Source organism: Solanum verrucosum, unplaced genomic scaffold (assembly GCF_900185275.1).
Source record: "Solanum verrucosum unplaced genomic scaffold, falcon-dt-bn FXZP01000081.1, whole genome shotgun sequence".
NCBI classification, from domain to species: domain Eukaryota; kingdom Viridiplantae; phylum Streptophyta; class Magnoliopsida; order Solanales; family Solanaceae; genus Solanum; species Solanum verrucosum.
This window is the reverse complement of record NW_026020233.1, coordinates 805822-817218: the sequence shown is the minus strand read 5'-3', so window position 1 is coordinate 817218 and position 11397 is coordinate 805822.

The window sequence follows — 11397 nt, the reverse complement described above, 5'->3', positions numbered from 1 at the left end:
TAATAAGAAGATCAACATCAAGGCATAGATCAACAACATTTATGGTAAGAAATCATAGTGAAATAGTAAGAGGAAAAGCAAGAATGGTTATAAATTACAAAAGACTCAATGATAACATCCGAATGGACGGATACAAGCTACCAGATAAAATAGAACTAATAAATAGAATACAGGGAAGAAAGATTTTTAGTAAGTTGGACTGCAAGTCCGAATACTAGCAAGTAAAAATGCATGAAGATAATATAGAATGGACGGCTTTTACTTGTCCAGAAGGACATTTCGAATGGTTAGTAATGCCTTTCGGATTGAAAACAGCCCCCCTCCCCACCCAATTTTCCAAAAGAAAAATGGATAATAATTTTAGAGACTATAAAAACTTTATTTTGGTATATGTAGACGATATTTTAGTATTCAGTAATAATACTAAAGAACATCTAGGACACTTACAAATAGTATTTAAGTTATTTGTAGACAACGGAATCATAATTAGTAGAAAAAAATGGATTTATGTAAAAACCTCATAAATTTTCTAGGAGTAGAAATTGGAGATGGGAGAATTAAATTACAACCTCACAGAGCAAAGAAAGTCCTAGATATGCCAGATAAATTAGACAAAACTAAAGATTTACAAAAAATTCTAGGAATTTTAAATTATGCAAGAAATTTTATAAAAGACCTAGGAAAAGTAGCAGGACCCCTATACTCAAAAACAGGAACTAATGGACAAAAAGCATTAAATACGGAAGACATAAAGTTAGTACACAAACTCAAGCAAATGGTTAAAACCATACCAGACTTATCTCTCCCGTTGGAAACTGACTATCCAATAGTAGAAACGGACAGAAGTCTAGAAGGATGGGGAGAAGTACTTAAACAAAGAAAAATAAGTATGAAGACAAAAAAGATGAAAAGATTTGTGCCTACCAAAGCGAAAAATACAAAGAAAGAGGAAACATGAGTAGTATAGATGCAGAAATACTAACAGTAATCTACGGCCTTAATAGCTTCAAATTATATATTATCAATAAAAAAGAAAATTTAGTAAGAATTGATTGCAAAGCTATTGTAAAATTTCATCAAAAAATAGATTGAAAAAGTAGTAGTAAAAGAAGATGGTTAAACTTATTAGATGGCCACCTCAATATATAATATATCTCTAGGGAAAGATAACTCTTTAGAAGATCAGCTTAGCAGACTCATGAAGACTAACTATTTATTTTCAGCATGAGTACAGGAAAAGACAAAGCTAGGGCCTCCAGCTTAAGCATCAGTACAGACCAAAGGGACAGAGACTTATATCTCCAGACTTTATTGAGGAACACCTTGTTCAAACCCCAGACAAAACTAGATGAGGCAAGACTAAACACCCCAAGCATGGAAAGACTGCATTTCGGAAGACAAAATTTAATATTTTACCCCCCATCTAACTTAAGTTTTAGAGTAAAACCAGAAACAAAAATAGACAGACCACAAAGATGTTTGATATACAATCTATGGATAGCATATAACAAAGTACCACGAGACAATAGTTACTTCATTTCAGTAATGAATTCGTTAAGCCGTTATTTTACAAAAAAAAATGAAGACAAAAAATTCAAATTCTATGTGGTAGTCCAAGGAAGACTGGACGAAATTTTTCAGACATGGACGGAGGTAATAGACTCAATAAAAGACTTCCCCACTCCCCTCTTCAAAGGATTCAATGACCTGAACGAAGCTCTGAATTACGCAAGAGGGACTTTAGGACCAAATTATTTCACAAGTCCAGCCTTTAGACAAACCACAAACCCTTTCCTACAATATAATATTGGAAAAGACACAGACAAAATAATATTTTGCGATCACTGCTCTTCAATGACAGACAACTTCAAAAGACAAAACCAAACCATTGAGAGACTTGAGAAGGAAAAAGAAAAAATGGCACAACACATCCACCTTCTACAAGAAAGAATAAGAATTTTACATTTTGAAATCACTCATACCCAACCATTACAGATAGAAGAACATCCAAAGGAACAAAAGAGTTCTCCATCTCAGTTTAAAATGGATAAGAAGGGTGTACATTCCCCAAAGAATGTAGAAAAAGCTATTGTATCGGCTAGAAGTACAACTAGTCCCGTTCAAACGGTAGCGGGTAAAGACTTATCAATTCCTTTGATGGCTGACACTTTGCCAAAAAGTATTAGAATATTACCAGCTAGTTTTAATACACCAAGAACCACAGAAAAAGGAAAAAAGACTAGATGATTCCTGTTAAAGAAAAAGAAAGACAAAAAAAATTGAACAAATGATACAAAATTCCCTCCACAAGCTACTTGGTGAAAAGACTAAAGAAGTCATATGTTAAAACCCAAACCCCGAACCAGAACTGCAGAAACTGAAGATTCAGGAAGTAACGAATACAATCCATCGCCAGAACAATTTGCGCAAGACCCAAACGAAGACGATGACTCAGGAATAAGCTTCGACTCCATAGCATTACAAAACCTAGACACATAGAAAATACACGTAGAAAATACGTAAGCAATGACAAGTCACTAGAAAAGACAAAGAAGTATAGGTAAGCCATGACGTCATGAGCGAAGAGCAAGTGGAGCATAGCCAAGAGTAAAATTTAGCTTTACATATTTCCCACCCTTCATTAAAAAAAAAAGAGTGAAGTGAGTTTGTTTGTAAAAAGAGTGTGAGTGTTTATATTCTTAAGTAACTGCAAAGTTGCTCGGGGACTCCTGAAAAAGAAATCTCTCTCCGATCACTATCAATGTAAGTAGTTATGTGTTTTCTAGATCTTAGTAGTTTCTCCCAGTTTATGATATTATGTACTGTTATATAGTATTGTTGTTATATAATATGATGTTCATAAATGTATTGTTGATGTTATATAGTACTGTTGTTATATGATGTTCATGCATATACTTACTCTTAGTAAATGGTTAGTTCCCTACCCTCTTAGTAACAACGATAGATTAACCTGTAAATGCCTAGGGAAGTTGAAAGTCCGCCATGGTCAGGGAACCGAAGGACTGTGTATCCCGGGGTTTGATTAAAGAAGAAGTTGCTAAGAACATGGGCTATGGAAAAGAGATGAATAGAGTAAAAAAAAAAGTAATTTTGGGAGAAACTACGAAGATTTAGTAATAACAGACTACCAAACTAGATAAGGGAACCGGAGGAGGGAGTACTGAGTAGGATTTTACAACATAATTCACAAACGCATTATAATTCACAACATAACTCACAAACTCGACCTTTTATTTCCTTTATTTAAATGACCTTTATTATTATTATTATTATTATTATATATATCAAATTAGGAGAGAATAAGTATTTTTCAAATTTCTTTCTTTTTTAATTTTATCTTATTTTTTTTATGTTTCTTTACTTAAAGTTTATTTTTTTCATTCATCTTCAATTAATTAAAATTTACTAATGACATTATTTCTTTCAACTTATTTATTCTACTAATTTCTTTCTTCTTTTACTTTGTCTTATTTTTTGTGTCTTCAATTAAAATTTATTTTATTTTAAATTTATCAATATTTTTGATATTTTTCTTATATTTTTATTAAATAATTTCTCAAAAATAAAGTCATTCTTTCAAAAAAGATTATGCCTCAAATTTTACTTTATTTATTGAAGATTTTTAAAGAAAATCAAAAGACTTAATCTTAAAAAAAATAAGAAATATCAAAGATGACCATATTTAATTCCATTCATCATTAATGCTATTAATTTCTTTTTCTTCCCTTCCTTCAAATATCGTTATTAATGTTATATTATTTCCTCAAATTACTTTTTTTTTATTCTTTATATTTTCTTTTATTTGTTTATTCCTATGAACTAATTATTATGACTTCATAAGAATTCCTTTTTTTTAACATAATTTTATTTGCCTTTTTGAATTTTTAAATTATTTCTTTTGCTAAAAGATATATATATATATATATATATATATATATATCTCATATTAATACATTATATATTTTTTCATGACGTTATTATTATTGTTATTGATCAATATTTCTGTCCATTCTATATTCTTTGTTTTTGTGAAAGTAGGGACAGAGTAGTGTGTTCGGTCAATCAAATAACTTTGATCTCTATAAATTTCATTGACACATAACTAATTTAGAATTCAATAACATAAAAGACTAAAGCTCAAAATTAATCAAATTTAAATTTTTACTTTACCTCTCCGAAGTAATAAAGGAATTAGCAAAATGACAAATTTTCATCAATAATATTTTATAATATTAAAAAATCCTTAAAAGAACTATAGTAGTAAAAATAAGTTTTAATTTTTTAATTAATAACAAATTTCTAAAACGACTATTCACTTCGCGTGAAGTGCGGACACGTTCACTAGTGTGTATATATATATATATACTAGTTTCACAGCGCGTGCGTTGCACGTGTGTATCGTATATATAGTATATGATGTTGTAAAATAGAATTAATATTACTAAATTAAAGCTTTTTAGTAAATAATTGTGATTGAACGAAAATTGGACAAGTGTTTTTAAATTATTAATACATATTGTCTTAGAGTTACTTGTATTTTGAGATCAAAATGACCTGAAATCATTAAAACATTTCAAAATACATTCAAAGTTTAAATATGGGAGAAAGTGACATTTCTTCAATAATATTATTTCTTACTTCACTCAATTTTGTAAACAAATATAACCAACAAAATAGAAAAAAAATAGTCATTCAAAAAATGTCACCAATAGCCTTTCCTCTTGAGGTTATGAACATAAATAATGTACGACATTTAAGTACAAATTTTGTCTCAAATATTCTTACTTGAAATTTAGTATGTGCATGACACTAATAAGGATTACCATAAATATTTCAATATTTTATCTTTTTATGTAATATATCTTTTACAAAATATTATTACCCAATTAGTATTGAGTAAGGCTATCATAGAGAGGTAGCTTTACCAAAAAAGTGTACTTGGTTGTTATCATGAATGATGGTTATATATACTTCAGTAGAATAATTTAATTTTAATATATGAATAACATCACCTATGGTGAAAGATATTTCATTTCATTAAGTTTCTACCTTATCTTTGTGGAATTGTAGTCTTCTCCTTTTTTCTGCCGCATACATATCATATAGTTGTTGTCTAATGAAAGTATCTAGTATCTTATAAAAGTTGTATCATGATATAAAATATTTTAATTTTTCAATAATAAAATTAATAGAGGAATAAAATTTAAAGTATTATTTATAGAATCATTAATTTGATTTAAGAATGATCAATCACTATTTTCTTATCTATTTTTATATAGCTAGGAAGAAACTCCTTCGTTTGAGGGAAGAGAATAAAAAATAGAAAAATAAAGAAGAAGTATCTTACCCAAATCATATGCCTTTTTTCATATACTAGTTTTCGAACACGTGCGTTGCACGTGTATATCGTGCTAATTAGTATAAATACTTCTAAAATCTAAGCATACAGTGTGTAAAATACAAGCTCGAATCAATGAGCGATGAGCATATTCAACTGTTGAGCTTCTTTCATCCAATGGTGAGGGTTACACATATACTTGATATCCATTTATATAAGATGTTTAATGACTAAAAGTTAATATAAAAATATTATTGATGATGTTGGATTAATGAAGGAAAATAGAGGGCCAAAAACAATTATAATGCCATAAGTTCTAACTGTGTACAGATTTTAAAAGGTTGTAAATGATATTATTAGTAGTCAATATAACATTAAGACAAACAAAAACATTGTGAATGTGTCTTTAAGTTTTGAAGAGGCGGTAATAGAAAGGAAATTAGTAACATTATTTAGCTTAACTTTAAATAAAGCAACAACGTGTGGAATTTTTATCTGAAATTTGAAAAGGATGGAAAATGTATTATTAGCATTTACATAATAAGGTACTCATTTAACATATTTCAGTACAACATTATATAAGGCAAACATGGAGCTTTATAAATAGCTATGTTGTAACGTGAACTATTATTAGGCATTATTAGTATCTGTTAAACTTCTTATTTACTCTCATCTGTAGTGAATGAGAATCATTAAAATAGGGATTCATTTGATTTTTAAATGTAAATATAGTCACCTAAATGTGTGCTAGGAAAAAAGAAATTACAACTATTTAATTTTAAAATGTAATACCAACTTAACCTCAATCAATTCATCTTATTATTTGTTTCCTTTAAAAATAAGGGTGAAATTATAACATTATACTATTAGATTGATCCTATGCATAACTTTAAAGTAATGAACCAAACATTGCATGTATAATTTAAAAAAAAAAAAAAAAAAAAACCACGAAAATGTCGAATCAAATGATCGAATTTGGTTCATGTAAATATAAAGTAATTAAACTTAGTCATTGTAGGACAATGTAGAATTTCATACTTAATATTTCTAACTTTATGAATTCATCTTACTCCAAATTCATGTTTCTAAATAAAGTGAAGATGTCAAACTTGTTATACGCTTTATTGTTACTCTCAGATCATAAATTAATTTAGTTGGTTTATTAAAAAAAAAACCAGCTTCAAAAATTAAATGCAAAGAATATCGCTATTAATTTTTAAAGCAAAACAATCATTTAGATGAATAAAATAAAATAGTTCAGAGAATTGGACATATTTTTAAAAATATGTTCAATTAGAATATTAAGTATAAAAAGGATTATGTAGTTGTTTGTACCTAGAACTCCATCCTAATTTTTTCTGTTTTTATCTCTTTTATCTTCATCTGAATTCATGATTATAGACTCCTCAACTATTGATTAGTTTAAGCAAAAATAAAATAAAATTAACAAATAAAATCCTCTCTTGTGTCCATTTGAATTTCCAAAACATTGTAGTTGTGAACATAATAAGTATAATTATTAGTAATTAGTTGAGAATATCAAAATTACTCCAAGCCAAATAGCACCGGATACATTGCAAGGCAATATGTATAATGATTTTACATTTCTACACAAAATAATAACAAGAAATTCCAGAAAGAGAAACAATCATAAATAAAGAATTAGAATTGAAACAATCCTTCTAATTTGAAAAAAAATCTACGTAAAAATGCTAGTGGAAGAATTTTCAAGATAACAAATAACTTGTATTTGGCAGTGGTATATATTGATTTAGCTACAACTCTTTATATTCTTTAATTTAATATTAAAAGGGGCAAAACCTTGATTCATGTACTTATTTAATATTCTAGAAATCCTAATTGACTCTTGTTCTTCCACATTCCCTTCCTAATAAATAACGTACAATTCAAAAAATAATTAATATAATATTATTTAATTAATTAGATATTTAATTTAGTTTAGGGGTAAAATGGTAATCCATTTTTTCATCTTTGGAGCTTCCCACTTATAATAATATATGATGATCTTGTTGACTTATATTACTAAAATCTAAATAAAATGAAGCTTAATTACTTCATTCTCATAAAAAAATACATGATTTTAATTTGAGGAATAGTTTTTAGTAGTAACAATTAAGGGTTGAAGGAATTCATAAATAAACAATCAAAATGTCCAAAAGAAAAATTGTCAACATACCAACCATTTGAATTTTAACACTACGAAAAGCTACCATAAATATAGAATGCTTTTTAAGAAAACTATTAGGCTTAGTGCCGCATAAATGTAAATGTAACTCTCATTTTTATTTGAAAATTAAATTATTAAATCTCATATTGTATAAATTGTAGAAAAATAAAAAATGAAACGAAAGGAGTGAAAATAAACACATATGTATGTGTTTGCAACACTATGTTAGATAGACGACAAAGTAACACAATCAAAATCTTTCATTCAAAGTAATAATCTTTTAGCAATATTTATTTAAATTTCTTGTATTTAAACAAAAGCATATTGCATAAACTATTCAAGTATTATCAAACTCATCATGTATTAATAGAAGTTTTGTCAATTAAGTAGTACTTAAAAGAATAATAACACAAAAAACAAAGAAATAAATTCCATAACAATGTCAAATGATACATAATTACATAAAAGATGGGTTGCACACCAAATTTATTTTGGACAACCATACCTTAACTCCAAAATGGAAAAGAAAAACTTAAAATCATAAGCTAACATAAAAAAGATCTAAAAGAATATATATGTCATATCTTATACTTCTAAGCTTAATACTTGAACTATATTGTAAGAAAACTTCTCTTTTTAATTACATAATGAAGCTATCTGTTCTTTTCCTCAGTTAGCTTCTTGACGACATATATCTATATCATTATCTAGGAAAAAGAAAAGAGAACAGTAGATGATGGAAAAGAAAAGAATATGATGATCTAGGGAACAATTTACTAATATTTATAGTGATATTTAGTTGTCTTTTCACCTACCAAATTAATGGAGCACATTGAATCATGATGCATAAAATTTATTTTGGTTTCAAAATTCAAAGAGTCACTGAATGGAAGAGTCATTCATTATTAAAGTGTAGTTGTTGGACTTCATATTCCACCATTATGTAATTGAAATATTAGTATTTAATAACTAAATTAATTTTATTTTTATTTAGTGGAGGGGCAAAATGGTAATCCAACTTTGAATGTTGGAGCTTCCCACTTATATATATGATGTTTAATATTATTGTCTCTCCCACAACTTTTCATCATTGTTAACTCATGAAAATGGTAAGAAAAATACGAGTGTGAATTGATGAATGATTTTCTACAATTTTGTCACGCCCCGAGCTACCCTCGAGACGCGGACACAGGACCTAGGACCACAAGTGATCCCAAGCTAACCCTGCTGGCATGATCATGAGCATACTAAAGATAATAAACTGATGCGGAAGCTAAATCATAAATAAAAATGAAAATATGGGGAATACCCATATACTATAACTGAGATAAATGAAAATTGATGAGTTTAATACAATGATATTAACTCAATACTACGCTGAATCTAACTATGTCTGAAAATAGCCTCTAACTGACTAGAAATGCTAGGACAGGCCCCAGCTAAGTCTAGCAAAACTGAAACTAAAGGACAAAAAAAAATACTGAAAAAAGACTCATGACTATTGTCCTCAGAGAATGAGGACTCACCATTGATTCTGCTAAACTGGAGATTGGAACCGATCTAAGCGTGATCTGGATGCTGAGAACCTGAACCTACATCACGAGAAGATATAGCGCACGTATGCGTTAGTACTTGGAAGGTACTGAGCATGCAAGATAGAGTAAAGCTGAAATAACATATAACTGAACAAAGCAATAAAGCAATGAAGTAATCTGAACATGATATAGATGCTGAATACTGAGTTAACTGAATGCAATGACCAAATTTATAACATGTTGAAACTGAATATTGACTGTACTGTAAATGAGGTCAATGCAATAGAATTTGAGTGAACTGTGGGAGCTACTAATGACCGACAATAAAACCACATGAGCTAAATGTGGAGTCCGATGTATACGCCCCATTGAGAGGACCCAATATACCCTGCCAGAGGTATAGATGCATGCTGGCATGATGACTGAAATGATGCCCACAGAGGGGACTTACAACCTACATGGCTCGTAGTTCTGGGACTATATGGGTACGCTGAACGCTAGTCCAACTCGGTATTATGCTACTCCCAATGAATTAAGTAGCTGGTTATGACTGAATTTATGTAAATACTGGATAGCTCAAAATTGAACATGTAAACTGAGAATGCAACAATTAATCTGATAATGATGCATTAATAACTGAGGGCATGTATAACTGAATAATTGAAATATCTGACCTAACATGTGTAATTCAAGAACTAAAGAAATATATAGCTTGGGTTCTGAAATTCATGCAAGAAACGAAGTAATAACATGATAAACTGATTTGGAACATTTAAATAACTAATTCATGATAATCTGGTGAAGTTCTAGAAACCCTAGGTCTAAATAATAATAAGGGAATCAAGAATCTGACTGAATTCTAGGGACCTAATGGACGAAAGGAACCCACTAGTAAAATCCTACATACCTGGTGACGAATTCCACGGAGAAATCCTTTGATTTCTGGGCTGGAACTGAAGAAAACTTGTTGCGTTCTTGAACTAGGGTTCTTAACCTCTTTTCTCCTCTTACGCTCTAATTTTTTTAAGTTTTGATTAATGATTTGACTTAGATAAGTTCTAGTTATGTTTCTAGGCTTAAACTGACTAAAACCTCATGATTTAGGGTCTAAACGACGTATCTTAGGGGTCCAACGAAATAGGAAAAGACCAAAAAATCCCTGACTTAATTGTTGTTGGAGTGACCGACGGATTGGACCTATGGGCTGTAGGTCAATGTATGGTCCGTAGATTGGAGTCGTAGGTCAAGTCTGCCCGACAGGGCTTCACTAAAACGAGCATAAATTTTTACTCAGAGGTTGGAGTTTAGCAAACTCGGTGGCGTTTGAAAGAGGATTCAATTATCTATCATATCATAGGTCATGGGACACATAATTCCTTTTGTGCTAAGAGTTATGACTATTTGAAGTTGACCCAATCACAATTTTCATCTAACTAGCTGCTGACCCTCACTTACGGTCAGACCTACAGACCATGGATCGAACGACGGTCCGTGCTGATCGATCGTAGTTCGTGTCAAAGGCTGGGTAAAGGAGTCTTGATCCATGGACAGAGACCACGGACCGTGGTCTGACCTATGGACCGTGGGTCTGTCCGTGGGTCGAGACTTAGCCGATTTTCTGAGCTGGGTTGGGGAGGGGTTCAGTGGTGAACCATGGACCACCAGCATGGGCCGTGGTCTAACCTACGGTCCGTGGATGGCAACCGTGGGTTACACCTGCAACTTCTCAAAATCTGCATTTTTGGTCTGTTTTGGATACGAGATGTTACAAATTTTTTCACCAACTCTTTCTTATGAGGTACCTTGAATTTCGTTCAATTTTGAGCTTAATCAATTTTACAAATAACACTTGAGATTTTTTACGAAGAAGAAGAGTAGAGAACTTGGAGAAATTGTAGTTTAAAAGTGTGAGGAAACCCCTCTATTTATAGCTAACAAATAGTAGTATGAATAGGTGTTAATTGTGCCTTATCTGAAAAGTCACAACCTTTCGAAAAAGTCACTGCTTATCGAAAAAGTCACAACCCTTTGAAAAAGGCACATCTCATCAAAAAAGGCACAACCCTTTAGAAAAGTCACAACCCTTCGAAAAAATCACAACCCTTTAGAAAAGTCACAACCCGTAAAAAAAATCACAAAGGTATCTACTTTCAATATAATAAAATTAATTAAATTAATAAATAAAATAAATTGAGTATTTTTAGTTGGGGGTATTATAGTAATTCAACATTCAAGTTTGAGAGTTCATGCTTTTAAGGTAGTACAGATATATATATATATATATATCAAATCAATAGAAAATTACACGATGGATG